This window comes from Limanda limanda, chromosome 18, assembly GCF_963576545.1.
Source record: "Limanda limanda chromosome 18, fLimLim1.1, whole genome shotgun sequence".
Classification (NCBI taxonomy): domain Eukaryota; kingdom Metazoa; phylum Chordata; class Actinopteri; order Pleuronectiformes; family Pleuronectidae; genus Limanda; species Limanda limanda.
In genome coordinates this window covers 14,530,030-14,537,388 of record NC_083653.1, presented here as the reverse complement: position 1 = coordinate 14,537,388, position 7,359 = coordinate 14,530,030, and positions in this window count along the sequence as shown.

The window sequence follows — 7,359 nt, the reverse complement described above, 5'->3', positions numbered from 1 at the left end:
TTGACACATTTTGATCACCTCAAATGCCCTATCTATGAATCTATGAATCTATGCATCTATCTATCTGTCTGTCTGTCTGTCTTTCTATCTATCTATCTATCTATCTATCTATCTATCTGTCTGTCTGTCTGTCTGTCTGTCTGTCTGTCTGTCTGTCTGTCTGTCTGTCTGTCTGTCTGTCTGTCTGTCTGTCTGTCTGTCTGTCTGTCTGTCTGTCTGTCTGTCTGTCTGTCTGTCTGTCTGTCTGTCTGTCTGTCTGTCTGTCTGTCTGTCTGTCTGTCTGTCTGTCTGTCTGTCTGTCTGTCTGTCTGTCTGTCTGTCTGTCTGTCTGTCTGTCTGTCTGTCTGTCTGTCTGTCTGTCTGTCTGTCTGTCTGTCTGTCTGTCTGTCTGTCTGTCTGTCTGTCTGTCTGTCTGTCTGTCTGTCTGTCTGTCTGTCTGTCTGTCTGTCTGTCTGTCTGTCTGTCTGTCTGTCTGTCTGTCTGTCTGTCTGTCTGTCTGTCTGTCTGTCTGTCTGTCTGTCTGTCTGTCTGTCTGTCTGTCTGTCTGTCTGTCTGTCTGTCTGTCTGTCTGTCTGTCTGTCTGTCTGTCTGTCTGTCTGTCTGTCTGTCTGTCTGTCTGTCTGTCTGTCTGTCTGTCTGTCTGTCTGTCTGTCTGTCTGTCTGTCTGTCTGTCTGTCTGTCTGTCTGTCTGTCTGTCTGTCTGTCTGTCTGTCTGTCTGTCTGTCTGTCTGTCTGTCTGTCTGTCTGTCTGTCTGTCTGTCTGTCTGTCTGTCTGTCTGTCTGTCTGTCTGTCTGTCTGTCTGTCTGTCTGTCTGTCTGTCTGTCTGTCTGTCTGTCTGTCTGTCGGTCGGTCTGTCTGTCTGTCTGTCTGTCTGTCTGTCTGTCTGTCTGTCTGTCTGTCTGTCTGTCTGTCTGTCTGTCTGTCTGTCTATCTATCTATCTATCTATCTATCTATCTATCTATCGATCGAGAATTTTTTGGCCATCCTCACGAAGTACTGTATATGCCTGTATATTATGTATATTGTACATTACTCATCATATCTGTACAGGAGAAAAGTCTAAATTCCACACACACTCCCTTCTGTCTCTGAGCAGTACCAAGGTCAGGTTATAGATAAAGGGCCAACCAACAGAACATTGTAGTTTCTACGTTGAGGGACTTTTGTATCTAACTCAGATTCCCCGAGACAGAGAGGCACCTACTTCAACTCTCACCAACTTGAACTCTTTTGGGTATGTAAGCAGTGGCAAGACGTAAGGACAAAGAGAGTGACAGCAATTCTAGCCATTCATGGATGAGATAAACTGGGATGCTGTGGGAGACATCTTCAGACTTGGGGGTGACAATTGCTCATGTTACTCTGTCAGCGTTTGTATATTGTTTCACCTTCTGGTCTCCTTGAAGCATCAAGCCTACATTAAAACCCTTTTGAATATGAGTTCTCCTTTCACCAGCTGCCAGGAAACTTCCATAACACAGCCTTCTTCTGTCTGTGAAATTCAATGGCTATGCAATCCATTTCCCTGTTCATATTCTGTTCGCACTTTATATATTAGTTTTTACTCCGTATCTATTTTTTTTATTCTTTTTTATATCTCCTAACAAGTATTGTATGTTACTTATTATTACTATACTCGTGTTTTTTTTTTGACTGCCCTCTTGCTGTAATGTTGCAGATCTCCCTTCTTTGGGACTAATAAAGGATTATCTTATTATATCTTATCTTATCTTAGATGTTCCTGTCTCTTTCTCCTCTCTCTAGACGAGCGTGCACTTTCAATATGATGTGGACTTAGTTCCTTCAGATTTATTCTGGTTGGGGCTCGAGTTCCCAATTAGCACGCCAGGTGCCTGCACTTTTTCGATTTCACATCCTCTTGGCTGCAAACGTAAAAGCCAAATATGTGTGAATGCTGACTGCGGACGAACAGTGGGAAGATTCTTTTAATCAAGTAATCAAGTCCCTCAAGCTGCATAATTAAACTGTTAAAACCCATCAGCCTCCCTTGGTTCCATGCCAACGTATTAAGGAGAGGTATCGTCTGTAATTATAGTCAAGACACATTGAGAATAAAGTGAAGTACCAGTGGACAGAGGGAAATATTAAGCTGTCTCTTCTGGGACGCTGAGACCCCAACAATTAAGTCCCAACATGCTACGTAACAGAGCAATCAGATACAGCGGGTCATGAGGCTTAATTGCGTGACATTAACATGCAAAGCTCTCCCCAAATTGGCTCCTATAAAAAATTAGCACTTGCTGTGGTACACATATTCCGAGTGAGTGTTCTTTAGGTGAAGTGAATCTACAGACTCAGCTCCCTGCTCTCTGTCGCGGCCTTGAGATCCACACAGGAGGGGGAAAAAAAAATTGAGTCCGGTAGCAGTGGCTCCACAGGACACTCCAGACCTTCAAAAAGGAAATGATTTATTCAGGAAGTAAGTGTTGCACTGGGCCATGGGGCCTCCTCTGCCATCATTTAGGTGCATGCGCCGTCCTCATTTATCCTCCCCCTTTTATTGATTAATTCATGGCCCTGATTAAATTTTCACTAGTTGCCAATTGTCCTTCACAACGTCTGACTCCCCTGTCGATTAGAGGCCTGTGGGGACGCCTGCCCTCTTGGTAACGGGCGAAAGCTCTGGAACGTTTACTCCCTCGTCATAGACCGGGCCGGGCTAAAAGATCCCTTCTCTGAATATTTTACAAATTGCCGCCTATTATAATCTTTCCCTTTTTTGACTTACCCAGTGAGTTATTACTCAAATATGGATGACATGGTAATTCATCAATAATTGTGGGCTGCTGGGATATCAGCCTAACATGTGGGCAAAGTAGAGTATCAATTAAGTAGTCAGTCTTTTCTCACTTAACTTGCGGTGTTTCTGTATCAGTCAAAAGATATTTTTGCCTCAAGTTGAGTTTTAAACAAACTGCTACATTGGGGTTTGACATTTTGATTCGGCATAGTAGGAGAAGGCACAGGCTCATTCATGCTCAACGTTAGAAACCTAAGCGGTAAATGGATGGTGCCGTCTGTCTGTACATTAATTCCGTCACGTCTTCTGAAATCTTACGATACAGACAAAACTGAGCAGTACCAACGTAAATCTTAGGGGGGCAGTGTTGCTGATAGCTCAGGCAAGACGACTTTCGGCGAAAGGAATAAATTAAACTCTGAAATAAACTTCTTGAGGAGAGACTTTACAAGGTTGTAAGAAAATCTCGACTCTGTGCTGCCTTCCAGTGGATGTACTGCCTGACAAACCATGCCAATGTAAAGGATGCATTGAAGTATCTGTGCAGTGATGTTACATCGTTTGGACTGGACGTTTTTTATGTACATAAAGGCAGCATAGATGAACTGTTCGGTACAAGACATGACAGTGTGGGTATGGACTAGCAAACAAAATCCCACTCATCCATCATCTCTAACGCTCATCCTTTGAGGGTCGCCGGAAGGCTTGAGCCAATCCCAGCTGATGTTGGGCAGTAGGTGGAGTGCACCCTGGACACCAGTGCATCTCAGTGCTGTCACATAGAGACAAACAACCATTCAAGCTCGCTACAGGCAATTTCGAGTCTCCAATTAACCTAAGCTGCTTGTCTTTGGACTGTGAGTGGAAGCTGTAGTTTGTGGAGAAAACCCAAACAGACACGTTGAGGACATGCAAACACTTTCCGTGTGGCCCCCAAGCCGTATACCAGGACCCTGACACTGATGCGGCTTAATGGAATTCAGCCACCTTTCATTCTGTCATTTAAGTCTGTTCTTTTCCTACTGGGACATGTCAAAGGGCCTATGGTAAAATGTCCAAAACCTAAACAGCACTGAGATGTCATAAAATAATTCATAAGGCCTTGAAGAAGCTCAGGCAGGAGAAATTATTTAAAGGTGGATGCAAATGACAGAACTTCTAAAACTAATTATACAGCTAGAAGCCATATTTAGATGAAGATACAGTGCAGGAACCTCCAAGAAAAGCTTAGATGTAAATTAGATTGGGATGTGTGAGTCACTTTAATAAGTTTAATGACCATGTTCAGAGAGAAAGATGAGCATTATAAGTTTTCTCCAAGGTAACTGTTAAGTTATGTCACACGCTGTGGCTCTGGAACTTTGATGATTCCCCACCTTTTCCTTCTCCACTTTTCTCAACGCCGTGACATATAAAGCAACGACTGTGAGAAATCACTTTCATTTCGTTGCAATAATGGAGCCAAAACCTACAATTATTATCACACCTCCCTGTCTGATTGTCTGATATGCACCTGCGCACACACAGGCACACACAAACACACACACACACACACACACACAGAGAAAAAAGCCATGCTAACCTTGGTATTGGGATAAAGTTGAAGAAGCTCATTCTCATAAAAAGATGTTACCCTTTGCTCCATATTTGGATACTCTCTCTCTCTGTGTGTGTGTGTGTGTGTGTGTGTGTGTGGTCCAGGTATTACTCATGAGGCTGGGACCCAGTCAGATTAAGGGGATATTCAATTTTAAAGTGAAGACATGTCTTAAGGTTTAACTCAGGTCACCATTAGGTTAAGGTTTGGGTCAGGCAAATAGTAACTAATGATACGGTTATCCAGGAAATCCATGTAAGTCAATGTAATGTCCCCTTGAAGTAATGGAGACAGGACTGTGTGTGTGTTTGTGTATGTGTTTGTGTGTGTGTGTGGTCCTAAACGTGTGTATGAGGTCAGCAGTGGATCAGCTGACATCACCGTCGTCTTCACTGAGTTAAATAAACAGCAGAACCTCAACATGTACTGTGGGTTCTCACAGTTTGTCTTCAGTCATTTACTGTTGTGTCACAGCTGGGTCTGTTGTGTTTGGTTTCTCTGGATGTGAAGCGGTTGTCAGAGCGACACAACAGAGCAGCACACACTCTCACATCAGGTCCACACACAGCAGTCAAAGATGTCCGCACTGTGTGGACCTGTAACACACTGTTGTTTACTGAGGCACAGATACGTGGTCTCACAAGTCTTGGAATGATTTTACCATTTTAGTCCACGTACCAAACAGAGCTACTCCTGACAGATGTACAAAATTCTGATTCTGCTCATCCTGTGCTGGGAAAAAAACTGAGAACAGAAAGCAGCTTGTTACAATCAGAAAAAAAAGAAGTAGCAATGTTAGCTTAGATCACACAATGATTCCAACACCAATCCCTAACAGTGTGAGAAATTACTCTTATGTAAATATAATCAGGAAGACTACCAGTGTCTGGACCTTTGGAGAGTTTCCTACACCCATGATGACATCACAAGGGGTACGATTTACTCTAATTTAAATTACACCACGTTCTTCTTGTTGTGCACGGCAATAGAATTTGTTAATTTTTCAATTAAAACTTATCTGGTTGAAAAGATGTAAAGATTATCCAAACGGTCAGAAAACCATTTGAAGATAATTGTGAATCTAACTTTCGAACTGACAAATTAAATCAATGATGGGAGGAAATTCGCATGGGAAAAATTAAACCACAAAGTCAAGTGCTTTATCTGTTTCAAAGCTTTCGATGGTATCATGTGATCTTCCCTCAGGTAATGGAGTTGCCCAGGTGACAAGGAAATGTAGGTGTTCATGTTTTGACCATTATAATAATTATTATTATTATTATCATTACATAAACAAAGATCTCTTTAAAGCTGCATCTCCGATTTTTTGGCCACTTGGGGGCAACATAATATAAACAGTGAGGCACTCTCACAAGCTACAGTTGCAAGAATGCCAGTGAACGCTTTTTCATATCGAGCAGACATCACCATTAGCATTAATATGAACTTGTGTCTCTCTCCACCCAGTGGATATGAGATCAATATTCACTCGACTATTATCTATGGACTCTGCTTACTCCAGAGGACAATATCTGGTTCTCAAGCAGCTTAATGCGACATAATCCTCACTGGGTCATTAATAACCTTGTCTTTGTCCTGTTTGCAGATGGATGTGGTGGAAAGAAAATTTACAAGAGCGGAGATGCAAGTCGCGCCCTCTCGCTTACCTGGCTGCCTGGGCATAGGGAGGCTTGAGTTCCCCCATAGCGGCCTTGGGTTTGGTTCTGAGTTGGACCTTTGCTGCATGTCTTCACCCATTCGCTCTCCTCATTCCATGATTGAACTGTGCAACAAAGGCGAATGCCCGGAAACATATCTAAAAAGATAAGTTGCAGGTCGGGAACACTTGGGAACAATTGCGAAAAAGAATTTGCTATTTCAAGCGAAAACCTCCATCCTAATTGGATCCAATAATTATTCATATAATAAATGTTGATTTGTGGAGGTCTAATGTTGTCGTCTTATAAATAATATGTGAACTCCCAGGAAACTTGATGAATCCCTGAAACAACGAACAATGTGTTCAAACTATAAATCTTCTGTGCAGAAGAATTGTGCATAGAAACTTTAGGCTGAGTGATGTTAAACAACCCCTCTCCTGTTCAGAGGAGCCACCGCAATGGAAGCTGTCTGACGGGTATTTAATAACTGAAGTGTTATCCAAACCGCAACCCTAAAATTAGTCACCACGTTCAGTTGCCATGGAGAGTATCAGATGGGGCTTTGTCTGTGTGTCAGGGAGAAGCATAAATCCGACATCCCCGCGATAAAAGTCGCTAGATTAGAAACAAGGGAATGTGCTGGATACATCTTTCTATCTCTCCTTTGTACTCCGCTCACTTTGTTGTTCCGTCCTTTCTCAGTTCCCTCCTTCCAATCTATTTCTCCTTGCTACCTGCCTAAAGGAAAAATGGACTCTTTGCCATCGTGATATCAGCCTGGGACTCAGGTATCCCTGTGTCGTAGTGTCCTCTAGTAGGAGCCTTAGGTTACATCCATACCTCCATGTTTTGGTTTGAAAATGGCTTTTTCAAACTTTAACCATCTCTCTTCATACAAGAGTTTTCGCAAACACATATCACGTGACCACTCACATATCACGTGTCATGCATGTGCTAGTCTCTATGGTCTAAACAGGAGGGCATGCTCCCCCTCCTGGATACGGGAATTGACGCAGTTTGCTCGAATAACATCTCGTCTCTTGCAACAGTTGTTCTTGAAATGCAGAATTTAACTGCACAGCAGCTGTTGGCAAAGACAAAAGGAGCAGCAAGGCTTGTAATGGATTATGCATGTGGTGTTCTGCACGGGTAGCCGAGGCTAATGCCGGTTGTTTTCTTCTGGAAGGCGGTCATGTGATAGGACCCTGACGAATCTGCAAAGGCTACGTTGTGACCGAAAAGACACGATCAACAAGCGGTACTGAGTGTCTTCGCCATCGATTTCAATCATCTCTGTTTTCGCGCGTCCACACTAAAATGCAGAACCTGAGTTTTCAA